Source organism: Mustela erminea, chromosome 8 (assembly GCF_009829155.1).
Source record: "Mustela erminea isolate mMusErm1 chromosome 8, mMusErm1.Pri, whole genome shotgun sequence".
NCBI lineage: Eukaryota > Metazoa > Chordata > Mammalia > Carnivora > Mustelidae > Mustela > Mustela erminea.
In genome coordinates, this window is record NC_045621.1 from 20,143,872 (window position 1) to 20,171,817 (window position 27,946).

Consider the following 27,946-nt stretch of genomic DNA (forward strand, 5'->3'; position numbering starts at 1 on the left):
TTGTCCTCATCCATAAGTGAGGCATTTGGCAATGTTATCACTTCCTAAAGAAGTGTAAGAATTTGTCCATAGAAGGAAGACTCTTAAACTTTTGAAGGTCAACAGTGTGCTCGCAAGCTGGCTCTAAAGGGGAAGGCGGGTGCAGCAGGAAATCAAGCCCAAGTTTGTAGAATTAACAGGCTTCTGAGTGTAAAGCCTTTTCCTGTGGCTGATTTCAAGCTGCCATCAGGATGTCCCTGACCATAGAGTTGGGAAGAGAAGCCCATCACTGGCTCTTGCAGGCAGGTTGGAGCTGGGTCCAGCATACAACAAGGGCCTGGGATCCCATGGGTGTGTTCAGGGTGACAGCCTCAAGACACCTGTTTTCCTGTGGAACATACTGAGAGCAAAGGCATGGACGGAAATGCACAGTTTGACTTCAGTTCATGATCTTTTGGCTCTTTGACTCTCATCACAATATCTATTTCTGGTGTCTAATGAAGCATTGAAAGCTCAGTCTCTTGCGTATTTATATCTAAACTCTCCCTGCTAGACAGGCTTGCCTCACCCTTGGAGCTCATGGTGGCCAGGTTGTCTCCAGGAGGAGTCCTCTGCTCTTATTCTGTCCTTCCACATTAACCCCACCGCTCTGGCTGCACGTGTTCTACATTCTAGCGATGTGCCCCCTGCCCCCTTCCCCCTCCCTCTCCTTGCACGGACATGATTCAGACACATAGAACCATGGCACCATTGCAAGTTCATGTATATGCCGGCACACCAGGCTACTGGGGAGCAGAGTGAAGAAGAATGAAAGTCTGAAAGCATATGCTGGGGTGACAGTTTTCAGTTTATTTTAATAACAGGTAAACTGAGACCACAGGTTTTCAATAAGCCATAACTGTTTGATTTTATATATACATATGTAATCTCAGAAATGTATTTAATATTTGCTTGATAAGTTTTATGTGGGAATATTGGTACTGTTTGCTTTGGGTGCTCCTGGTAAATCTCATGGAGGCACTGAACAGTGAAGGTGTATCAATCTGTACCCACATAGACACACACACACTTTATAAAATTTATTTACTTATTTTCAGCCTTCTTTCAGAAAGAGCTTGAAGTGTTAGAACTTAAGGTCGGTCATTGAATGGGCAAAAACAATTATACAGCCTTGGTTCACAGGACTCCTAACTGAAATGGTAGAAAATAGCATGGGATCTGTACAAGAAGACAGCAAAAGGGTGCTCACTGTAATCATGTTTACACCATGATCACATCATGTAATCAGGATTACACCAATGTATTACACCAATAACCATGATTATTCCTAATTTTAGGCTATTATGTCTGTTTTTTCCAAGTTTTATTTATTTACATAACCCCACACCCAACTTAGGGATTGAAGTTACGGCCCCAAGATCAAGAGTCACATGCTCCTCTGAGCCAGCCTGGTGCCCTATTATGTCTGGTTTTTTGTTTGCATCTATATTATTGCCTTGAATTCAACCATGGCTGTTTATTTGATAGAAAACATCTGATAAACAAAGATTTCCCTTTAAAAAAAAAAAAAAAAAAAGCCTAGAGGGGTGCCTGGCTGGCTCGGTCTGAAGCAGTGACTTTTGATTACAGGATTGCAAGTTTGAGCCCCACATTGGGTGTAGAGATTACTAAAAATAAATAAACTTTTTAAAAAATGTGTATATTCTGAGAAAGCTAAGATGCCAGTAAACATCCACTCAGTTCAGCTGTTGATTTATTTTTAATAATCCAGGTAGAATTTGCTGTGGCAGAGAGTTTTAATGGAGTGTAACAGCTAGGTAGTTTTGTTTAATAGAAATTCAGGGAGGCTGGAAAGACCTGAGGGGTTTTTTGTTGAGATTTGAACTTATGATTGGGCTAGAGAGAAAGCAAATTAGACATTGAGAGCATAGACACCCACAGGAAAAGTTCCATTTTTTTTTTTTTTTTAAATAATGAAGATGCTTATCTATTAGTTTTCAATACACAAAGTTGAAACAGAAACTCAGGCTTATTCCTTTATTTACAACTCAAGTTTCTTTCTTTGAGTCATCCATTCAGCATTTGTGAATCCTTTAAAGGGTTCCAACCTACTGTTCCCCCAAAGCACTTTTCATCTCAAGTCTGTCCTATGATTCAACCATATTATGAGTAAAATAGATTTCTGTGGGCGAGCCGGGAAACCCAAGTAACAGCTAATATTCTTCATAAACTGGGGAGCGCCAATATTCCACTCCCATCCTTCACTCAAGAATAAATTTAAGAGGATGCCTGGCGGCTCAGTCGGTTAAGTGGCTGCCTTTGGCTCCAGTCATGATCCCAGGGTCCTGGGGTCGAGCCCGGCACCACAGGAAGCCTGCTTCTCCCCTGCCTGCTGTTCCTCCTGCTTGTGTTTGCCCTCTGTCTCTCTTCATTGCTCTCTCTGTGTCAAATAAATAAATAAAATCTTTTTTAAAAAAAAGAATAAGAATCTTATCACACTGTCAACTTCCACCATTTGTAACACATGTCAATTGTAAGCAGGCAGGGTTTAGCAGGTATGTTCTAACTGTCTTATTAATGGTGTTATTTATGGGGAAGATAGACCTCATAACTGAGAAGAAATTGAAAATATGGAATTACTTTAAAACATTCTTTCTTTTATAATTTGTGGTTTTACTATTCAATGTTGGGAGAGGGGCAAGTTACTTAATTTTCTGGGCTGCTGTTTCAATATCTGTGAAATGGAGATAATTATAGCACCTGCCTCCTAAATGTGTAAGCAAATTATCCTCTGCTGTTTGGAAGTTCATGTTACACCACTTTGCTTTTTTTTTTTTTTTTAAGTTTATTTATTTATTTATTTGACAGACAGAGATCACAAGTAGGCAGAGAGGCGGGCAGAGAGAGAGGAGGAAGCAGGCTCCCTGATGCACAAAGAGCCCGATGCGGGGCTCGATCCCAGGACCCTGGGATCATGAACTGAGCCAAAGGCAGAGGCTTTAACCCACTGAGCCACCCAGGCGCCCCACCACTTTGCTTTTATGGAAAGACCGACATCAGTGCCTGTTTGTGCTAACCGAAAGAAATCTAAAGTGGATTTTTGTGCCAAATTCTTCCCCCGGGAATTTCACTGAGCATCACGGCATCAGGTCACCGTAGCTTTGAACTGTGTCTTTTTTTTTTTTTTTTAAAGATTTTATTTATTTATTTGACAGAGAGAAATCACAAGTAGGCAGAGAGACAGGCAGAGAGAGAGAGAGGAGGAAGCAGGCTCCCCGCCAAGCAGAGAGCCCGATGCGGGACTCGATCCCAGGACCCTGAGATCATGACCTGAGCCGAAGGCAGCGGCTTAACCTTGATTCATTTATGTATCCACTGGTGAGATGTGTCCTGAGGTATCAGAAAAGCCTAAGAGAGGTTATTTTAGGGATCTGGGAACACTCAAACCATTTTTCCATATAAATTAATAGTAATGGCTTCTTTGCTTTATGACATTTTGGTTGACAAAAGGTTTCATGGAAACGCTCTACTTGTAAATAGTGTGGGAAACTTGTATTTCCTGAACGTTGTTAAGTGCAGAGCAGTCTGGCATATAGTAAGTACAACAATTGTGCCCTCTACTGCTTAAAAGAGAAACATAGGCACTAAAACATGGTGCCAAATCTCAGCCTGATACACCTCTCGACCCCTCTTTCTCTGTCTCTGTCTCTCTCCACCCCCCCCACACACATAAACAGCAACATAATCTGATTTATTAAAAAAAAGAGAACCACTCAGTGGAAGAAGTATTCAAAATGGAAAGGAGAATTTCAGCAAGAGAAAACCAGCATATAAGCATTGTAGCCTATGTTGGCATATTAAATCCATAATTGCTCTAACCTGCCTTCTAAAAATTCTAAAAAGCAAGTGTTATAAGCCATATGCCTCTAGTGGTGATTTTTAAAAATTATTAAGCAATGCAACAGAAAACAAAATAAGAATATAAGTATATACAGTTATATAAGGGTATTTTCCTAGAGGAAATGCAGTTAGTTTTTCTATGTGTAGATTAGAACCATTGGTTATTCAGATCAAGAAAGAAGAAGCTGTTGGGCATTGTAGTTGAGGTCCTCTAGGTGAGAAAATGAATGTCACTTGATAATCTAGTTTAACAGGAGACATTTTTTCTTTTGAACTATTAAAAATAATTCGACATTTTCAATCTGATAAAGAATATCTACAAAAAGCATGTGCTTAACATTGTAGTTAATGGTGATAAACTTGAAGCTTTTCAACTAAGATCAGGTATAAGGCAAGATTGCCCCCTCCCATCACTCCCCGTCAGCATAGTACTGGAAGTCCTTGATAATGCAGTAAGATCAAACAAGAAAATTAAGGTGCAGATTGAGAAAGAAGAAATAAAACTGTCTTTACTCAGATGATATGATTATCCATGTAGAAAATCCAAAGGAATTGACAAAAATCTCCTATACTAATAAGTGTTTATAGCAGGCTTACAAGATATAAGGTTAATATGTATAAGTCAGTTGGTTTCCTATATTATACCAGCAATGAACGAGTACAGTTTGAAACTAAAAACACAGTACTATGTACCAATTTACTAATATGGTACATTAACACACACAACAAGAAATACTGGGGCATATATTTATTCATATGAGGAAAACTGTAAATTCTGATTAAAGATATCAAAGGAGAACTAAATAAATGGAGAGTTCCTGGATAGGAAGATTTAAAATTGTTAAGATGTCAGTTCTTCCCCACCTACAGATTCAGTGCAATTCCAGTCAAAATACCAGCAAGTTATTCTGCGGATATTGACAGACTGATTCTGAAGTTTATATGGAGAACCAAAAGATCCAGAATAGTAGACACAATATTGAAGGAGACCAATGTTAGAAGAGTAAAACTACCCAATTTTAAGACTTAATTATAAAGCTACAGTAATCAAAACAGTGTGTTTTGGCAAGAGAATAGACAAACACCTCAATGGAACAGAATGGAAAGCCTAGTAATAGACTCATATAAATATAGTCACTGATCTTTGACAAAGAAGCAAAGGCAATACCATGGAGAAAGAATAGTCTTTTTGACAAATGGTGCTGGAATAACTGGGCATGCAAAAAAAAATAATAATAATAATTTAGATACAGACTTTATACACTTCACAAGAGTTAACTAAAAAATTATCACAGACCTAAATGTAAAATGCAAAACCATAAAACTTCTAGAAGATAATAGAGGAGAAAACTTTGATGAACTTGGATGTTGGTGATGCCTTTTTAGATGCAACTCCAAAGGCATGATCCATGAAAGAAATAGTTGATAAGTTAGACTTCATTAAAATTAAAAAAACTTCTGTTCTACAAAGGATAATGTCAAGAGAATGAGAAGACAAGCCACAGAGTTGGAGAAAATATTTACAAAACACACATTTGATAAAAGACTCTTATCCAAAATACAAAAAGAACTATGAAAACTCAAAAATAATAATAATAATAATAATAAAGAGAGCCAAGCCTAGGAGGCTCAGTTCGTGAAGCATCTGCCTTTGGCTCTGGTCAAAATCCCTGGGTCCTGGGATCTAGGCCCGCATCGGGCTCTCTGCTCAGCAGAGAGCCTGCTTCCTCCTCTCTTTCTGCCTGCCTCTCTGCCTGCTTGTGATCTCTGTATGTCAAATAAATAAATAAAATCTTAAAAAAAAAAAAAAAAAGACTGCTACCCAAAATACAAAAAGAACTCTGAAAACTTGATAATAAGAAAAAAAAAGAAGAGTGCCTAGGTGGCTCAGTTGGTGAAGCATCTGCCTTTGGCTCTGATCAAGATCCCTGGGTCCTAGGATTCAGCCCCATATCAGGCTCCTTGCATAGTGGGAAGCCTGCTCCTCCCTTTCCCTCTGCCTGCCTCTCTCTCTCTCTGTCAAATAAGTAAATTTAAAAAATCTTTGAAAAAAAAAAAGCACATTTAAAAAGTGGGGCAGGGATGCCTGGGTGGCTCAGTTGGTTAAGCAGCTGCCTTCGGCTCAGGTCATGATCCCAGCGTCCTGGGATCGAGTCCCACATCGGGCTCCTTGCTCAGCGGGGAGCCTGCTTCTCCCTCTGCCTCTGCCTGCCATTCTGTCTGCCTGTGCTTGCTCTCTCCCCCTAAATAAAAAATCTTTAAAAAAAAAAAAAACTGGGGCAAAGACCTTAACAGGTACTTTACCAAAAAATATATGCAGATGGTAAATAAGCTTTTGAAAGATGTTCCATATCATATATTATCAGAGAAATGCAAATTAAAACAATGAGATTCCACTATACACCTTTTAGAATGGCCGAAATCCGGAACCTTGACAACACCAAATACTGGGGAGCATGTGGAGAAACAGGAACCCTCATTCACTGCTTATAGAAGTGCGAAGTGATATAGCCACTTTGGAGGGCAATTTGGAGGTTTCTTACAAAATTAAACATACTCTTACTAAACAATACAGCAATCATACTCCTTGGCATTCCCCCAAAGAAGTGGAAAACTTATGTCTACACAAAACCCTGCATGTGGATGTTTATAGGAGCTTTATTTATAATTGTCTAAACTTGGACGCCACCAAGATGCCCTTCAGGAAGTGAGAGGATAAATGAACTGTGGTGCACCCAGTGAATGGAATATTAATCAGTGCTAAAAAGAAATGGTCTGTCAAGCCATGGAAAGACATGGAGGAAACTTCAACTTAAATGCTTATTACTAAGTAAATGGAGCCAAACTTACAAGGCTGTATGTGCACAGTAGGATTTCAACTATCTGACATTCTGGAGAAGGCAAAACTATAGAGGCAGTAAAAAGATCAGTGATAGGGCACCTGGGTGGCTCAGTGGGTTGAGCCTCTGCCTTCAGCTCGGGTCATGGTTCCAGGGTCCTGGGATCAAGACCGACATGGGGCTCTCTGCTCAGCGGGGAGCCTGCTTCCCCGCCTCTCTCTGCCTGCTCCTCTGCCTGCTTGTGATCTCTCTCTGTCAAATAAATAAATAAAATCTTTAAAAAAAAAAAAAAGAAAGAAAGAAAGATCAGTGATGCCAAGAGTTGAGGCTGGAGGGGATGACTAGGTGGAGCACAGAGGATTTTTAGGGCAGTGAAAATCCTCTGTATGACACCCAAATGATAGATGCGTGTCCTTATACATTTGTCCAAACCCATAGGCTGTACAACATGACAGATGAACCATAATATAAACTATGGACTTTGAATCATTGTGATATGTCAGTAAAGTTGCATTAATTCTAACATATATACCACCTAGTAGGGGATGTGGATAATGGGGAAGGCTATGCATGTGTGGGGGCAGGGAATATATACGAAATCTCAGTTCCTTCCCCTCAATTTTGCTGTGAACCTAAAAATGCTCTAAAAAACTAAAGTCTTAATTTAAAAAAAATAACCTAGTTAAGGAGTAAGTAACCCCTAGTAGACTTTGAAAAATCTATGATCTCACATTTACCATCAATTCAAAATACATTCAATAAAATACTGTTGAGGTTCACATGAATCCTTGAATCCTATGATTGCTAATTGGGATCTAACAAAAGTTTTACAGGATTTTCTTACTCATAGAACGTGTCTAAGCTGGCCATATTAAAAGTGCTTAAACTTCAGTATGTCATTCTGATGGCAAAATAATATCTATGTTACCTGTCTCATAAGAAGAGAAGTCTGTTGTTCAGTTCTTCACAGATAATATAAAGGTAGATAGCCGGAAAATAGTTATTTTCTTTGTATTTAATCTACCATGTTCGAACCCAGTCATGGAGTATAATCATGCCCAAGAGTGAATTTTGTGTGAAAGCTTTTGTCTAGTACTGTTACTATCCAACTCCAGGCTCAAACATTGCTGGAAGGCTCACCTGGTTTTCTTGCAAGTGGGTTCATAAACACCAGAAGTAGTCTGTAAAAATGAGTTCCTTGTCCTGGCATTTTGAGACCACCAGGATCTAAAAGGGCCTGGGGACTGAGAATAAGCCAGGTGGTATTCAGTTTAAATTAAGTCTCCTTTTACTGGTCAGGTAAAGATAAGGAGTCGAAGTGACATGGAGATGAAAAGTCCAGGAGCAGTGTGGGAGAATGGGAGAAGCTTAGAACATGGCCTCAGGGGACTCGAGTTAGAGTCCAGCTCACCTCTTCTGTACTCTCATGACTCCATGGGAGAAACTCTTTAGAGCTTACCCCATTGAGCTCTAAACAATTTTTATATACCCTTCACTGCATTATTGTGAGCTCTTTGGAACATAAGCCGTATCTTTACTCCTCAACCTTTAATTCTGAATAATTCATAGCTACAGAAAAAGTGAAAGAATGGTATAATACATGTGTGTATATATATTTTAGTAGATTCACTAATTAACATGGTGCCATATTATGACAAGACAGTCTCATAACCCCAGTAACATTATCAAAGCCCAGAAGTTTAACATTTATTCAATAACTTTATCTGCTATACCATCCATATTCAAATTTCCTCCCTCAGTCATCTCCAAAATGTCCTTTATTGCTTTTTTTTTTTTAAGACTTTATTTATTTATTTGACAGGGAGATCACAAGTAGGCAGAAAGGCAGGCAGGCAGAGAGAGAGAGAGAAGAGGAAGCTCCCTGCCAAGCAGAGAGCCCGATGTGGGACTCGATCCCAGGACCCTGAGATCATGACCTGAGCTGAAGGCAGAGGCTTAACCCACTGAGCCACCCAGGCGCCCTGCCTTTTTTTTTTTTTTTTTTTTAAATTCAAGAAACAAGTTTGCCATGTCTCTTTAGTTTTGTTTAATATAGAGCCCCCTCTTTTTTTTTCTTTCATGACATTAATGTTTCTGGAATTCCAGGTCAGGCGACTTGTGGAAATCACAGGATGAATTTTTTGTTTGCTTCCTCATGATTGGGTTTAGAGTATATATTTCAGGAGGGAAATAGGTGATATTGAGACTTCCTAGCAGTTAATTATAAAAATACCTTTTTCAGGGCGCCTGGGTGGCTCAGTCGCTAAGTGTCCACCTTTGGCTCAGGTCATGATCCCAGAGTTGTGGGATCGAGCCCCACATCAGGCTCCCTGCTCAGTGCAAATACTGCTTTTCCCTCTCGCTCTGCGCTCCCCCTGCTTGTGCTCTCTCTGTCAAATAGATAAGTAAATAAAATCATTAAAAAAATAAAAATAAATAAAAATACCTTTCTCCCTTTATATGAAGAAGGAAACTCTGGGTACTACTTGGATGCCATGAGAATATCCTGTTTCCTGTAGTTTAGGATGCATTCATGCTTCTTGCCTTTGTCCCTGTATATTGGGGATGTGATGGTGATTTGGAAAAAAAAAAAAAAATCATTCTTTTTGCTCTTTATAACTAGTGTTCTTTTCTTTTTCTTTTTTTTTTAAAGACTTTTTCACCACTCCTCTCCTCAAGGTTCTCTCCCTCTCTGGCCTCTCTTTTTCTCTTTTTCCCTTTCTCCATCTGTTCTCCCCTCCCTTATTAGAGTATCTCTATAGACCCATGGGTTTTCTTTGATTCAATGTCTACAATCTTAGTGCCATCATTATTGTATTTAGTGCCTAAATTAACTCAAATCTGGCCACCGGGAGCCCCTCTGAGATGGCACGGGTTTCCTTTGGACAAGCTCCGTTAGTCCTTCAGCAGTTCTCCGCTTTCTGACACAACAAGATGTCCAAGGACTCTATGTACTTTCCCTGCTGCAGACCTGGGGTTAACCACTGTATTGCAAGACATTCTGGTGCCTTTTAGTAAAAAATGGTATTTAGAAAATAAGACTAGGATGTCATTGCTTTTAGGACAAAATGGAGTAATTGATGTGAGAGTGCTCTGTAAAATACAAAGCTCTATACTATCATGACTATTCTTAGTGTCATAGACAAGCATTCAGCTTATTGGGAGCAATGCTAAACAGCAGGACCCTGAGTCTCTCTGTGTTTAGAGAATAATTAGGAAATACAGGATACGTGTGAGGGGAGAGGAGAAAAATAAACCAGCTTTGTCAGATACACTGTGAATCCTTATCTCACAGTTTTAAGAAGGAAGAAACAGAAGAAAATATATAAAGCAGAAGAAAAGACTGTGGACAGTAGTCTACCTTTTCCCCAAGTTGCTTTGTTATTTTTATATTTCAGAGAGAAAAGCAGAAAGCATTTATTTTGTGGATCAATTGTAATCTTTTTAAAAAAATGAAAGTCATTTGAAAAATGATGAAATATAAATGCATGATTTCTGCTTTTACCATTCTTAATTTATTTAGTAGTTTCTAAAACAACAGTGTAATCTGAAAGATTCTGAATTTTTCAAATTGCAAATATCTAACTTCTTTCATTTTCCCCCAGTGGATGGTATCACCCATGTCACATTGAAAGAGTTAGTGTTGTGGCGTCTTTGAGTTTCTTTGCGGGCAAATTGATCGTTGACGGTTTTGCTTCCTGTGACTTTATTCTAAATAAAAAGCATACCCGATTGTCTATATAATTTCACTGCTAGAATTCACACTAGGAATATCATTTGATTTCATTTCCAGGCTTTCCTCCTTGTACTGCATCTCTCAAATTAAAACTTCTTTCTTAGGGCATTCCCCTATGAGACCATAGATTATGATAAATTGGACAGAGAACAGAGATTGGTCAACAGGTGATGCTTAGCATCTCATTAATTCCCTGGAAGGAAAGCAGAATAGCCCAGATGTCCAGGAAACAGCAGTGCTTTTCTTTTGAACTGCCAGGACTATGGTTGCGAAGGGAGGGATGGGGACGGAGTAAGGAAGACCACACTCCAGAGACCCAGTGGTTTCACAAGCCCTTTTCTCATAGAAAGCCAGGCTAACAATGGAGGGGAACAGAAGACATGTGATTGTATGCTTTACACTAGAACGACCTTTATTTTACGATTTGTGGTTTTGTATAAAGCTCAAAGAAGGGAGGTTGAATGCCTATGTGTGTGTTTGGGCAGGCTGCGCTAAGCAAGGAAGATGACTGGGTTTGGTAGTGCTCTCTTTCAGCTGTTTCAAGAATTCATCATTTTCCAATACCGAACAAAAAGGGGTATTGCTATAAAGAATTCAAGACATAAGCAGAAAGATTTGGGGCTCTTGGAGAATCTCATACCAGATTGTCTAGTTCATGAAAGTTCTTCAGTTTACTAGCAGTTTGTCCTTGGATAACTTATTTAACCTCTCTGCCTCAACTTGCTTATCTATAAAATGGAAGTAATAAAAGGACCTTCCTTACAAGGTCCTATTTTATGTGCAAAGCGCTTATAATGTAGGCAACTACTCAGCATCCAACCAGCATTAGCTCTTATTGTTATTACTTACATATGTCAAAATAGATATATTATGAAAATAATATCGCTTCTTATCAATATTTGAAAATTTTAAAATAATCCAGGCAAGAAGTAGATCAAACACCCAATCTTCAAATCAATTTCCTGACTTTATTTTGTTATTGATCTATTTAAACTTTTCTTAGAGTTGTAATATTTTTGGACCTTTAATGCCTCTCATTACCTAGGTCCACCAATTCCATACAAGACATACTGATGATGTGCCCACTGTGGTTGGCACTCTACTAGATGCCAGGGATATAAAAATATAATGTGATACTTACCCTGAAGTGGCTAACTCGGGTGGGGCCCAACGTTATATAAATTAAGGAATGTTATTTGACTTGGTTACTACTATTACAAGATACAATGGAGATATAAATTCAGGAAAAGTAAGGAATTTTTTGTACTTTAGAGTCACGATGGATGACCAGATGTTCCCCAAAATTAACAAAGCTGAAATGAACTTTCCGAAATGAAAATATAAAATAATTTCGCTCACTGACCAAAATTGTTTTTAAGAAAGTATGCTTTGACTTTAAAAGCAATCTACAAATGTGATTCTGGAGATTATATTTTGGAATTTATCATAATATCCAATGCTCTAAGTACTAGTAATTTATTTCCTCTGGGCATCTTATACTTTAAAAGAATAAAATATCCTTTTCCACTTTCAGCTGGAGAACATGAGTCACAAAGGTACCCAAATGCACTGGGGTGTTTCCAGCTTAAAAGACAGGGATGCCTCGGAAGACCAACGGTGATTCCACACTGACTCCAGTACCAAAACACAGAGATCTTTACTCCTAGTCTTTTCAACTAACTTCAAATATAAGGCAGCTTTTAAAAATTGAACAGGCATCATTGAAAAATTGAATCTTTAATGGATATTCATACATCTTAGAAAATTACAAGATTTAGAAAAAAGTTCCAAAATTGTTTTTGGATTTCCATTGCTCCCTGAATATCAGATCATCCATATTACTATGCATATTATTGATGCGGACTCATCGTCAGAATTTCCAGCTGGAAGATGGGAATGCCAAACATTAGCCTTTGTGAGGTCTTTGACCATCCCACTGCTAGGAAAAGTTTAGATTATATAAAGAATGGATGAGAATACAGAGAAATAGGATGGAGGGCATTTTGCTGTTTGTTTGTTTTTGTTTTGTTTTAGAATGTAGGTTTTTTTTTTAAGGTTTTATTTATTTATTTGACAGAGACAGAGATCACAAATAGGCAGAGAGGCAGGCAGAGAGAGAGGGGGAAGCAGGCTCCCCGCTGAGCAGAGAGCCTGATGTGGGGCTTGATTCCAGGACCCTGGGATCATGACCTGAGCCAAAGGCAGAGGCTTTAACCCACTGAGCCACCCAGGCGCCCCTAGATGTAGTTTTTAAAAGCGTACCTGCAGCCAGATGTGAATTGAGTTTATATCCAATAGTTTAATCTACCGGAATTTTGGTTTTCTAGTTTATAACATGGGCATAACAATAACTGTCTCAGAGCTGCTATGAAAATTAAATAAGTTAATATAAATAGATGCTCCAAAAAGTGACTAGTCCTTATCAAGCCCCTGATAAAAGTCTCTCATTATTATCTATAGAGATCCATGAGAACAAGACCTTTCAGAGGCCATCAGAACCCAACCTGGGACTAAGGACATCTGCTCCTTGTCCTCCCTATCCCATGCTAGAGTGGTTTTCTAGATCAGAGTAGAATCCTTTGGCTTTTCTCAAGCTTAATTTTGGTGGGCCTGGAACACATAAATTCTGAAATCAGTCTGAAGCTTTGCAGACCATGTTCATGTTAACATACTTATCGGCCTACTCCCTTGTGAGTGCTGGCTGTGCTGTCCCCAGATTCTCAATAGAGGTTTCCTAATCAAGGCAAAACCCTGTGAAAGCTAAAGTCATACTGCACTTTCATCTGACATAAACGTGTCTAACTTTATGGTTACTATGAAGTTGAAGGAATAAGCTTTTTTCTGGGGCTCCAAATTCACAAGCATCAAGTACAAAACCTGCATTAGTTTATAGAAATATGACAAGAATGGTGAAGGCAACGTTATAATTTTATGAGCGATATTTGTAGATTTTATTTAAAGTATATGTCATAAATACAATCTTGGAATCCTCTTTCTGTCTTCATTTGGCCCTTAACAATCAATGTGAAACAAAAGAGTTAATCTTAAGATGTCCTTGATTAGAGCAATATTTTTTTCTGGATATACCTGATTGTAGTTAATGAAGAAGAACCCCTGTTGGTTTCATTGACACAAGCAACAAATACTTTTGCATTTGGTGAGCAAACTTTTCCCTCCCCCCCCTTCTTCCTTCCTCTTCCTTCCTTCCTTCCTTCCTTCCTTCCTTCCTTCCTTCCTTTCTTTCTTTCTTTCTTTCCTTCTTTCTTCCCCCCACCCTTCTTTTCTTTCTTGTCCTCTGTTGTAGTGTGTTTTCAAAATGTATTCCATGAACCAGTGATACCAGAATCACCTGGGGTGTTACACAAATACACAGTAGACTCTTGGGCCACCTCTAGACTTGCGAATCAACACATAATGATGAAACCCCATACTTTAACACAGATCTGTGGAGTCCAGAAAAAATGGTGGGAGCCATGGCCATGTTCTCCACTCTCACAGCCTCTGCCCCATAGATGGTACTGGGAGGAGTGATGGCAGGATCTCACTTCATCATCTTGTAGGGTCTCAAGGTTTCACAACCTTTTGTTGTTGGTGGTGGTGGTGGTGATGGTGTTTTAAACCACAGGTGCAAAGAATTAAGCTCGTGATCTTCATTTTTGGGGACACATGATCATCAGAACAGGAAAGTTTCTTTTCTTTATTCACATTATTTAAAATTTTTCTTTTTATCTCTGATCTCCACTTCCATTTGCCTCCCCCAAATACCCTTATTGCAACATGCCTGATGTACATCTGTCTTGATGGAGATGCTGTTCTGTTTATGCCTTTTTCATTCAATACTGTTGTATGTTCATTTATTCCAAAGCTTCTCACAGCTCTTCAGGACTCCAAGAGTCCTCCTACCTCCTTGGACTGCCCATGCCCCTCACAGTGAGCACCTCCATTGTCTTCAACTCTTGTGACATCATGAACAATGAGTTCAGCCACCTCACACAGGTTCACTACTTGACCAGTTCACTTGAAGTCAGGCCTCAAGAATATTTGCACCATTTCCCTTTATCTGTTATTAAATTTGACTTTAAAATTTATTCTTCATTCATGGTGTTCTAATAAGCCAACATGTGTTTGGAAGGAATTGCAAATTCAATGGAAATTGTCTTTAAATTGCACTGTAGAATGAGCTACATCTGAATTTCCTTTAATCATCTATTTCCAGCTGTGATTTATAAGTTCTTAAAAAAAGTCGTATCATAACAACAAAGCTGTTTTTTTGTTCTTACATTTTTCATACAATCTTGTGATCTTTCACTCTGGGGACTTTAGCTCTTTATTTACTAACTCTAAGTTACCTAGAATGTATAAAAGAAAGTCACAAGTCCCTTCTCACTCATACAAAACTCGTCATATGATAGAGGTCATCATTTCTCAATGAAATATGCAACATTAACACAATGGTCACTGTTTAAGGTTGTTTTCACTCATTATTTGCCTGGGTGGGGTATCTGGGACTCTTGATTAAAATGCTATCTTTGATTCTCTTCTCAGGCTGTACAGAGATTAAAAATAAAGTTTTTCTGAGCAAAGATATTTTATATAAGTAATCAAGCATTTAACCTAAAGAATGCAGTCAGCCAGTCAATAGTGATAAAATACTCTTTGTTTTTCACTCTTCCTCCCTCACTCAGAGACAGCTGACTGTTCACCTCTAGAACATAGGCATATTGAGGGTGACATTCTCTCTTTCCAAGATAATCCTCATGATAGGATACACCTAATTTATGCTATTGATGGGACAGCTTCTGAACTGAACTGATTTGCATATAATCAATACGTGTAAGTCCTGAGTAGAGGGCTAGCCATCCAAATTAAAATATTCCCTGTCAAGGACTTGCTGTGCCCAGCAAATTCTGGAGTAATGTTGATTGCAGGTGGTTGGTGAATATTGATGCTGTTCAAGATTTATAAGGCTGCATTGGAGGGCACACGAAACTTAAGATTTCTTTGGAACAATGTCCCTGTTTAAAACTACTCTTGTTCGGACCCAGCTGGGCATTCAATAATGCCAGCCACTGAATAAGATCTTTCAAGGGCCTCAGCCCGCCTCACCTGTCAGACAGGCTCACTGATTTATAAATGAAGCCCTGTTTGCTTCCAAAGCTCTTGATCTTCAAGCTCTTCTCTACCCTTCTTCCCTATTCTTACTTTTCCTTCTGATTTGAATGTCTTAGCCCTCCTAGCACATGTCACCAGTTTTTATTAACTTTTTTTCTTCAGATGATGCACCTATAGCACTGGGTCAATCTTAGCATTTCTATGTCATTTTATTACCTTCACTACCCTTCATTCCCCTTTCCAGAGTTTTTCCCTGTTGTAAAATAAGTTTCTCTTGTTGCATTTGGCTTATAATGGAATGTCCTGACTGCCAGTTATTCAAAGGTTTCCCTTTTTGCATTCTTTATGCACTGAACACAGGATCTACTTCCCCTTCTCTCATCAACCACTCAATCAATCCTACATTTTACTGATCACTCCCACATTAAAATACAAATTCTGAGTTCTAATCAGCCATTGCCATCTAGAGAAACCTGTCATTGAGGTACTACCAGCTCTTTTCTAATGTGGTATCCATGTGCTCACAGGTGTCTCAGCAGAAGGTATCTGTAAGCTGGGCGTTCTATTCTCTTGTCTTTTTTTCCTTAGTTCTACTAAATTTCAAACAAATAGATATCATGCTGAAGTATTATTACAATGACCACAACAGCTAAATGTTTTTCTTCCCATTTCCAATTCCATTTTTTCTTCCTGAGTCAACAGCCGAGAAATAAATTATTTATTCTGCACCAATGTAAAAAAGAATCTACCAGGTATCATAGAAAGAAAATGCTGTAAAAAAAATCAAGTCTGCCTTCAACTAAAATGAAACCAAAGACTTTGGTAGAGAAAAGATTGTCTAAGTATGATTACTTAAATATTTTCCTGTTTTCTTGACTGTCAATGTTCCCCATGAGTTTGGGCTCAAAGGGGAAGAAAGAGTTGGAAAAGGCGAAGCATGGAGAATGGGAGAGGAAGGAAAACACACACAAGAGTGTTCCAGTTTAAGAAAAAAGTTAGTGTTTTTAGGGATATGGAAATTTCTCTCCCAGGCAGATTCATTGGCTCAGATACTTAGAATGGCTGCTTCTGCAAAGAGCATGTTCTTGCAATTCATTTGAAAAATAAGTCACAGTAGATGGATTATATCTAGAAAAAATTTGAGTTTTTTTCCAAAATATTAAATAAAACACTCTTGTTTCTTTAAGTATACTTTAACTATTAGAAACAAAAGGGGGAAAACTACAGAACTATGGAAAAATGATAGTATAAATGTAATGTAATTTCAAATTAAAATTCAAATTTCAAACATTGCCACCTAGAATTCTTCCCACATGAACTCTTTCTAGCCAATTTGGTGGTACTGTTGAGAGGGAATGTCCATACATAGACATGGGTCATGTCTAGTATTCCCTTTTAATGTAAAAACCAGTATATCTTTTATCTAGATATACTGTATATTGTAGTATATTGTATATTATATACTGTATATTGTATACTATATATACTGTATATTGTAGTCTAGAAATCTGATGATGAGATGGAACATAAAAGTATTCCTACTCTCCATTCCAATTCCCCTTTCTTTTTACAAGGGATTTTGTATTCATAATCCATATTCTCTAATTCTAATTAACAGGAGGATTTAGGACTTTAGTGCAAATTTTGGAATAGCATTGGATTTATTCTAAATATTCAAAGTTTGTGTTGTCTTGCCAGATTGTATTATTTCAATTATATTCAAATAGCTACTTGCATCACTAGTTAATTCTCTCTTCTTGTCTCTTATGTACCCTTGGTAAAGGACTAGAGAAAGAAGAATGGTAGGGACTAAGAAACTATATGTTTATTTCCTGTTGGCTGTAATTCTCCCCTAAATGGCAGAGAGAATATGTTTGGATTTCATAAGTTTTTAGGAATGTGGATTTGGGCTATTCACAAAATTATATATATATATATATACTTTCAGAAACCACCCCACATAGGACATTGCATTCATTAAACCATCATAGTAGACATTTTATGATTTGGTCTGGAAATATTTAACACTGAAAGAAAATGCTATAAGAGCTTGTAGAATATAAACATTTTCAGAATCATCTGGTACTAATGTTAAGGTTAAAGACTCCCTTAATTCAAATGGATTGGTCTCTCAAGAATTGCTAGCACTCCTATTTTACAAAGTTGCCAAATATTGAAGGAATGAAAAAGGTTTAGGGTATAGAGATAATAATCTTGAAAGCTTGGAAAGCAATGAATAACATAATTCCTTTTCATTTTTCAAAAAGAAATCAGGATTTTAGAACTAATGTCATGCAATGCAGCACTTGATATTTTGGTATTTGCCTTTGTGCCTTTATTTATTCTTCAATTAAATCATAATGGCCCCATTTTGTAGAGACATTCAATAAAATGAAGGTTCATTTCCTACTTCCAGGAAGATCGGCCAAAATATTCATAACTCCTGAAGATGATTCTGCTTGACAGTGTGTTAAATAAAAATTTCATTGAGTGAGAATTCCTCAACACTGTAAATCTCATCATTTTCCTCCATGGTTTTCCATTTCTCCTGTAAATATGGATTCCTTGTGAGAATGGTTGTATGTGGTGAAAGAAAGCAGTTTGTATCAACCTTTAGATGACTGGAAAACTAAATATAAACATGCAAGTTATAACTAAAGATTCAGAAGCATGTAAAAAATGCTAGAAGAATTTTTGTCAAAATAATAAACAGACACATAGATAACTATGAACATCGAAAAAGAGATATACCTAAAATGGCTATAAATGTGTCATAGATGCAAAGCCTAAAACTTGTATATTTAAATAGTTAACCAAGACACAAAAATAAATAATTACACCATGTGTTTGGTCAAATGATTTCTGAAACTAGTGATTTCTACAGATTTTGTCAACTGTTTCAGTTCAGACTTCAGATTTCCTAGGAGATAATTCGTGCTTTTTATATGACTTTTATTGTTTTAACTTTAATCATTCACCCACGCATGCATGAGTTCAATAAATATTCGTTGTGTGCCAATTATGTACCAAACCCAGTTCTAAGTACCGGGGTATATTAGTAAACAAATGAGGAGGCAAACAGTGTGGCCTTTCTGGAGCTTACAAATGAATGAGGAGAGACAGAAAATAAAGAATACACACAATAAATAAGTTATATATAGTATATTAGAAAATTATAAGTATCCAAATAAAATAAAGGATATTGGGAATGGGCATTGCAGATTGCAAGGGTCAAGTTAAACCTCACTGAGAAGAAAATATTTGAAGAAAGACTTAGTGGAGGGAATGAGTTATTTGAAAGAAAATTGTCCCACACCTAGAATTTAACTGTAAATTAATTCAAGTTAATTTAAACAAGACAGACATTTGCATATGATATTGATGTAACGTTTTCCAATGTAACCTTTAAGATCAACCATGGTATTCAATTATTCCTACCTCGATATAATAAAATGAGGGTAGTAATTGACTATGTAAGGCAGGTATTTTACTGTTATTATCTATACTTGTAAGACATACGTTAATTTCCACAAAAGATTTTAAACTCCTGCAGAAAAAAACTCAATACTCAAAACTCAAAACACAATAAACTCAAGTTGTCAAACAATGAAGTTCTGAAGTTCTTCCAAAATGCATGAGCATAAATCCCATGCATGTCAGTCTTCCAAGATTAGACCAGATAGATAGTTAATGGACTTACAAGGTCTTCCTTAACTATAGGAAGACTCATGTTCATACATACAGATTGTTTACGTATGAAGTGATGGAAACTGAAGTAATTGTGGAAGTAAAAATGTTTATTTCTAATATTATCTCTTTTAATGCACACTTAGACTAATTGAGTCTGTCTTTAAACAGTCTGTCTGTGTGCCCTAGGAAAATGGAAAATTGTTAATTCTTTAATTTTCTCCTCTCTTCTGATGACAACTTAGATTTGTTAGGTTGAATTACAAGCTAATTAACTCAAAAGTCCAGGGATTGAATTTCTGCCTCACCACTTACCAGCTGTGTGCTTGGCATGTAGCTAAACTTAATTGGGCCTATTTCCTCAACTGTAAAATGGAAGTTCATAACTCTCAGAATTGTTGAATAAAACAATGTGTTGAAAGAAGTTGGAATGTTATAGGTACTTAATCATTTATATTAAAATTGTGTCTTATGCTTTTTAATTGGTCAATATTAGAATAAATAAATGGATATAAATACCCTAAGACCAGCCCAAGGCCATATATTATATCAGTCATTATAATATCATGGTGATTTTGTTTTCTTTGGTATCATGATGATTCTGAGAAGCAAAGTGCTTCATGACACTGTGTGATTGAGTTGTTCTGGAAGAGGGCAAAACATGAAATGGACCAATAAGGAAGTATAAGATTTGGATGGGAAGCAAAGAAGTAGATGATTTTGAAGTAAACCAGTGATTATGACGGGCATCAGGGGGCAAGCGATTTGTGTGAAAGTGACAGAATAGAAAGCACCTTAACTGTCCATGTTTTTGTCATCATAGTGTAGTTCAGACTGTATTGCTATAGACAAGTTTTCACATGTTACTGAATTTCTAAGATATACATTTTACTATAGATTTTTTTTTTTTACTTCACTGTTTTCTTTTTATTTGTTAAAAACCCCTGTAAATATTCTCTCCCGGACACGTGGGTGGCTCAGTCAGTTAAGCATCTGACTCATAATTGCAGCTCTGGTCACAATCTCAGGGTCGTAAGATGGAGCCCTGAGCCAGGCTCTGTGCTCAGTATGGAGTCTGCTTGAGATTCATTCTCCCTCTCCCTTTGCCCCTCCCCACATTCGCGTTTTCTCTTTGTGTCTTTTTCTCTCTCTCTTTCTCTCAAATAAGTAAATAAATCTTTTTTTAAAAAATGCTTTCTCCTTTCTAAGGAATAGATCCCCTCACAACTCGTTTATTTAACAAACACATAGGAGGTGCCTGGGTGGCTCAGTGGGTTAAGCCTCTGCCTTTAGCTCAGGTCATGATCTCAGGGTCCTGGGATCGAGCCCTGCATTGGGCTCTCTGCTCAGCATGGATCCTGCTTCTCCCTCTCCCTCTGCCTGCCTCTCTGCCTGCTTGTGATCTCTCTCTCTATCTGTTAAATAAATGAATAATTAAAAATCTTAAAAAAAAAAACAAAGAAATGAACAAACACATAATCGTCATAGGGCCATAATGCAGCTGTGGTTACACACCTGCATATGTGCGTTCTGACTGGAACCTTTTTTCAGAATGTTCATTCTAGATCCTAAAATGAGCTACTATAAACAAAGAGTTTCTAAACCAATGACATCATAGTATTTTATTGTTATTTTTGTTTGTTTGTGGGGTTTTTTTAAGGTTTTATTTACTTATTTGACTGAGAGGACACAACGAGAGAGGGAACACAAGCAGGAGGAGAGGGAGATGGAGAAGTAGGCTTCCCGCCAAGCAGGAGGCCTGATGTAGGGCTCAATCCTAGGACCCTGGGATCATGACCTGAGCCGAAAGCAGATACTTAAAACAACTGAGCCACCCAGGCGCCCCTATTTTATTGTTATTTTGTTTTATTATGGAGGTATATTATAGATTAATACAGCACATACATCTCAATTGTACACCCCCGAAATGTCACTGCCACCACGTCAAGAAGGCATTGTACTTCCTCTTAGTCAATACTGCCCTTTGTCTTAATCCCCATAGACATAAACACTATTCTGACTTCTATTTCTGAACATTAGTTTTTTCTGTTCCTGAATTTCATATGAATGGAGTAATATAGTATCTATTCTTTGTGTCTGTTTATCATTATGCCTATGAGATTCATCTATGAAGTTGCATCCAACAGTAATTCTTTTTCATTCTATTTTTTTCAGTGGACTAATCCATTTTGTGAATATACGATAATACCTTCTACTATTGATGAGCATTTGAATGGTTTCCAATTTCATGTTATTATGAATAAAGCTAAGAACAGTTGGTTTGTTGTTGTTGTTGTTGTTGTTGTTTTTTAATGTGTTTAAGTAAACATATGTACTCAGTTCTCCTGGGTATAAACCTAGAAGTGGAATTACTGGTTGATAAGGTAGACATATATTTTACCTTACTAGAAATCGCCGAAGAGTTTTCAGAAGTGTTCACACTTATTTGTATTCCCACCAGCCATGTGTGAGAGTTTCAGTTGTTCTGCCATTATAGCTTTCTTTTCAACATCTGGAGAGGGTTTTATTCCCAACTTAGTTCTTCGAGTGTAGTGAGATTATGACTTGATGAATTGAACCTGCAATTATTTTTCAGAACTGCATTTCACATCACACCGTTTTTAAAAAAGAAGTTCAGTTCTGTTTACTTTGGTGAAAAGTATGTGAGCAGAATAGAACTCTGGGCACTGTCATTTCCTAAGTGTAATGGCATATGCAACCTAAATATGGCGGGGGGGCTAGCTATTTCATGAAATTGCAAACTGTAGTTTGAGTGCTGACAATGAGAAAAACTTCTCTTTCTCTCTCCTTCTCTACTTAACATCATCTTTTTGGATTCACCTTGACGAGTGAAATAAGAGCATTAATGGAATAAAGGAAAACAAAAGTGGGGTACCTGGGTGGCTTGGTCAGTTGGGCAGCTGCCTTTTGGCTCAGGTCTTGATCTCAGGGTCCTGGGATTGAGACCCACTTTGGGCTCCCCGCTCAGTGGGGAGTCTGCAGTCTGCTTCTCTCTCAAATAAATAAAATCTACAAAAAAAAAAAAAAAAAAAGAAAGAAAGAAAGAAAATAAAAACAGAACTATGTTATTTTTGAAACTACCTGTGAAAATTTTCCTGAGAAATATGAATACTTCTGAGGTTAAAAATGGTGCATAACCCAAAAATAATTTGAAATGTATTTTGTACTTATATTTGGATAAGAATATAACTGAATTTTAGAAAAAAAAAATCACCACACAAAGATTTAAAATAAAACCATGAAGCCACACTCTGATCGGGATGACTCAGAGGAGGACTGAAGCATAAGACAAGAACAACTGGGAAGTCGTCCGTTATCTTGCCTTACTCCTCACTCTCCTTGCTGAGAATACATTCATTCTTCCCACTGATTAGACACCTCTAATCAGAAGCACACTGAAGATGGCAAAGATGACAATGGGTGACCTCTATGTCAGTAGGCTCTTTGCTTCTTTACAAACATACCTCATTTCTGAGTCATTCTTTATCTTAATTCAGTTGAAATACTGAATATCTTGGTTTAAAGTTTTTTTCCACTGTGTTATATGTATAGGAGATAATTTAAATATAATTAGACATAGGCAAATGATTAGAGGACCCGAGGCCTGGATAATAACAATCTATTTTCAATTTTAAGTAAGTAAAAATACAGCTCAGTAGCATGGAATACCTAGAGAAAGTTAATGAAAGATAAAGTACGTAACAAGCTAATGGATATAGTTCATCCTCTTTAATCAAAGCAAGAAGAATTTGGGGTAGGAGCCAAGTGATTTATTAAAGATTTTATTGGGGGAGGGGATTCTTGTTTATCTATATTTGTCCATTACCTGCTCTCAAAATCCTATGTAGGAGTTTCTCAAGACATTGGTTACTTATTTTTTATAAAGGATAATTCAGCCTTATTTATGTTAATGATTTTTGTAGTTTGTCATACACACACACACAAAGAAAACCATGTGAGTAATTGATATAAATTTATCCTTTTGGTGCTTAGTGATTGTCTTTTAACTTCTAACAGTTCTTAGTCATCCCGTAAGTCAGTAATCCCATAGAATGTGTGTCTTTTACTGATGATATGACATTGAATCTATTTGCCCATGCATTTTAGAATGTAAGAGCTAAAGACTTACTATTGAATTTGTCTAAGAATTCAAGAAACATTTCTAGAAGATTTTCAGATCCTTGATGAATCATAGAATCTCGTGGCCTTAAAAGATATCAATAGTTTTAGGTCTATGCTTCTCATAATTTGTAATATTTTGGAAGGTGCCACGGATGGGATTTGAAAATTGTCATATTTTAAGTAGTGGCTACTGAAGACTTGCCCTTGCCTGGAGACTGGGACATTTTGGAGTTCACTCAATGGAGTTCACTTTACTCCATTCTGCTTCCTTTTATAACTTCTCCAAGTATCAGGTTGACAAACCACAAGAAACTGCCATTTTATATATAAAAAAGTAATGGAATTTCAACATTTCGTATAATGCAGACTGATATGCTAGTTGTGACATTTTTCTTTTTGGTCTGTTTAACCACAGTATACTTTTTTTTTCTTTTTTTCTTTTTTTTTTTTTTTTGCATTAACAAATGTTTATTGAGTCTTTATGTTAGGAACTGGGACCCTTACTAGAGATATATCTTCTCTTAAGCACCTTTACAGTCCTTTTGAAGGGATAAGCAACTAAAACATCAATTAACTGTACCTACCAAGGCTTTGTGAGCAGTTTGATTACCTTTGATTAGCATGAGCTCAATCTGCAGACAGCGCACCCAAGTTTTCTAGACTTCTTTTGGAGGAGTGTACCCCCTGGAAGTGGTATTTTCCCAGGTTTTCCAGGTATTCAGGTCACCTTGAGCATATGGATTTCAGACCCATCCCATGGAAATTTCTGACTCCGTAGGTCTTATAATGGAGAGGGTGCTGGGCCGTGGAGTCTGACCACAGTATGCTCTTAAGGGAACAAAATTTGTTGGAAGAAAAGATGTCATCTGTGGTAAATAAGGCAAAACAGTGTGCAGTGAATTTGGATGGCATAATAATTTATAAAATAGTCAGATAACTGCTTGTATTTAAAATGACAATTTTAAGAATATAAGGTAAAACTATAATTATTATTTCTATTGTATTTATTGTTTCTATTATTAATTTTTTAACTGCAAAGTATAGTAATTATAGCTAATTTATAAAAAGCTACTTCAGGGATGCCTTGGCTGGCTTAGTTGGTAGAGCATGTAAATCTCGATCTTGGGGTTGTGAGTTCAAGACGCATGGTGGGTGTAGAGTTTACTTAAAAATAAAATCTTAAACTTTTAAAAATTAAATAAAAAGCTACTTCTAAGCAGTTTTACCACAAGACAATATTGATTTATTAACTATTCTCATTTTATTTAAGTAATCTCAAGATTAAATGTTAACATATTTAATGCCAATACAAGTATTATTTATCAAATAAGCTCTTTCTCAGCATTTAAGAGTTGATAGTCCTGTGCTGGGTACTTTGCAGAATTCAAAGAAAGCGGAGACAAGTCCCTATTTTAAATAAGTATATAGCCTTTAATGGAAATAACAACAAAAAAAATTGATTCCATGGGAAAATGTGATTTAAAATACAAATAAAATACAATATTTATAAGGAAGACTGAATATATAGAGCAAGGAAATCAATATGAAACACAAAGACTTGTCTTGTGGTTAAATGCTTTAATTCATCCACTAATGTGATTTTCATATTTGCTTATTTAAAAAAATATTTTGAATGTTATTATGTTCCCAGCCACCGTTTTGAGTTCTTTGGATACACCAGCACCCCAAGCATGTAAAGGTGATTTCCCTCACAGACTTAGCAGAGGGAGGCAGGTAATAAAGAGTAAACATAATAAATATAAGTCTGTGGTATGATGGAAAGTGGTCAGTGCTGTGGCAAGGGAAAGAGGAGCAGGCATGAAGGGTGGTGGGACGGCCACAGTTGCCGTTTTCATTACGGGAGTCAGGAAGGGCTTAGCTAGGAAGATGATTCTATGATCAAAGGCTTCAAGGAGGTAAGAAAGAAATCATACCTCCATTATTCTTTCCTAAGGAACTTCAAGAGTGACACACAAATACACAGGCCAGGATATTTAGGGAGTGAAACTAAGGGTCTTCCAGAAGAGCCATGGGGCTAAACTAATTGACGTTGGGGAAATAGTTAAATTAGATTCTTAAAGGTCAGACTCCAAGATGTAGCTGATTATAACCCAGGGACAGAGACATAGTGTGTCATCAAGTAAGAGAAAGAAGTGTCAGCTTAGATTCCTCTTTACTTCTATGGCCCTTCCACTATTATTAAGGTCCTGTAGAAGGAACTGTTTTGTTTTGTTTTGTTTTGTTTTCCCACACCTAAAACCTATCAAGTGCTTGAAATATATGTATGTGTGTCATCAAAAGAGGTTAGATGAACTGACCAATGGTACTAAGCCAAGGTCAAGAATATTGTGAAAGAGAGAAAGGATAAGGAAAGAAGTACAATTTAGGCTCATAAGCATAAATATAAAAAATATAAAAAACCATGAACGAAGGGCTCTCAATTATCTGCCATTTTATATTCTTAGAATGTAATTAAAGGGAAGAATTATATAGTACTTATACAATGGACATGTTAAAGTAATAGTTCCTTCCACCTACAAATGAAAAGAAAAAGAATTTACCAACTCATTCTCAATGACAAAGCAGGTATTCTCAAATAAGGAGTTCTGAAAAGTACTAAATATTTTTGAACCTGTGCTATTTTTCAGACGAAGACCATTATGTGTGCTTTAGGGGATTCTGACAAAATATGATTTATGTTTCAAGAAATGACATCACTTGTGCATCATTTTTTGCGTTCAAAAATGAACACGTTATCAGTGTTTTGTTTTAAAAAATAACTTTAGTGTCCAAATCACTGAAGAAAAATAGACATTTAACAGAGACATCGTATTTAAAGAATGCTTTTTGGAAGAGAAGAATCCTAACCAATATGTAAGATTACCTGAAATCTGAAATCTTACAATTTTACTAGGGTAATCATATTTTTAAATGTGATTTTTTTTTTTTAAGATTTTATTTGTTTATTTGACAGAGGTCACAAGTAGGCAGAGAGGGAGTGGGGGAAGGGGGTGGGTGGGGAAGTGGGCTCTCTGCTGAGCAGAGAGCCCTATTCCACGACCCTGGGATCATGACTGGAGCCTAAGGCAGAGGCTTTAACCCACTGAGCCACTCAGGTGCCCCTAATTGACATACTGGGAGCAGAGAACAGTAGTGGTGGCAGCAACTGTATTTTAGATACCAGAAAATTCAATCTGATCCTACCTATGGATGAGTTAACCTAAAAGCAATGAGTCACAACTACTGAATATTGAAAGAACGCTTAATGAAGGAAATAAACACAGCGCATCAAGGTCAAAATCCTAATCACAATTTTTGCTGACTCAGAAAGATTTTAGCAAATATTGCGCCCCCCAGTGGTTTTTTTTGAGGGTTTTGTTTTTGTTTTGTTTTTTTGTCTTTTAACCTGGGCTCCCAGTTTTCCAGTTTCATTATTTTGGGTAACCTCATGAAACTTCACGCCGCCTATTAACTAGGAGGAAACTGGAGAGGACAGCTCAGTTTGACTGCCCGATTTCCTGCTTCCAGAAAGAACGGTGCCAGGGATGATAGAGTACCTAGTATATGATGATCAAGTTCAGGCTCAACAAGATAGGATGACAAAAGGGCCATCATGCTCAACTTGTCTGATTGCCTAGCTGGAAATGAAAGAAGAGCAGTGACATAATTACCCCAGATTCTTCCGGCTTCTGATGCAGTGCAGCACAGATATTAAAGCAAGGCTAGTCTCAGAATTATTGGAACATATTTTAAAGATGAAGTTCCCTGCTTTAACAAATAAAGGAAGGCTCACAAAAATCAAAGACAAAGGAAAGTTTTGGAATCATTTTTGCTTGCACACAGAGCAGGAGGAGCACAGGAAGAAAATCACTTGGTGAAAGAAGAAAAACAGGGCGCCGAAGTGAGGAAACGGGGTGGTGTGTCTGCTGGATCTCCAGCCCACTTTGTGACCTTGGCCAGATTCCCTGGGCCTCAGCTTTCTCACCTTTGGCACAAAGGGTGTGGGCTCGGCTGAGTGGTGTCCCTGAATCCGGGATAGGGACAGAAGAAGTAGGAACCATCTCATACAAAAGAACCATAATTTGAATATTTATAAAGGCAAAATTAGCTCGTGATCAAAAAGTGGAGAAGAAAGGCGGCTAATGGAGAATGTAAACTCATCTTAATGCGTTCAAAACAGAGTGTAAAACTGATAGACACAGTTCTTTCCAGAAGGCAAAAAAGGAAGCCTATCCCTGTACATTTCCTCCACTGGAGTCTCCTTCCCTTTTCTCTATCATTACCTTATTTTTCTCAGTACTTTCTGTTTCCGGTAACCATGGTGATGCTCCCTCCCAGCAACCTTCTTCACACCAGGCCCTTTTGGTATACATACATTGAATTTTGCTCCACTCACTGATGCAGGAAGCTAACAATGCTGTAAAAATTAATTTATTTATTAACATTTTCCCCAGCCCTTCTGTCTGGGCAATAAATTCAGGGAATTATTCCACATTTAACCTCCCTACAGAAGGGGCACTGTGAAACAGGGACATTCAACTGTTAATTT

At 37.3% G+C, this 27,946-nt stretch overlaps 1 protein-coding gene and 1 long non-coding RNA gene across 23 annotated transcripts in view; one reads left to right on the top strand and one right to left on the bottom strand.

Moving 5' to 3' along the window:
• Nucleotides 1–27,946, top strand: part of MAP2 (microtubule associated protein 2) — a 291,469-nt gene that overhangs the window by 115,214 nt on the left and 148,309 nt on the right. The gene's annotated exons all lie outside the window — the stretch shown is intronic.
• Nucleotides 24,014–27,946, bottom strand: part of LOC116597219 — a 40,652-nt gene continuing 36,719 nt past the window's right edge. Inside the window, exon 5 of the long non-coding RNA XR_004288501.1 lies at nt 24,014–24,263. This is a non-coding gene — a long non-coding RNA (uncharacterized LOC116597219). The remainder of the gene's footprint in view (nt 24,264–27,946) is intronic.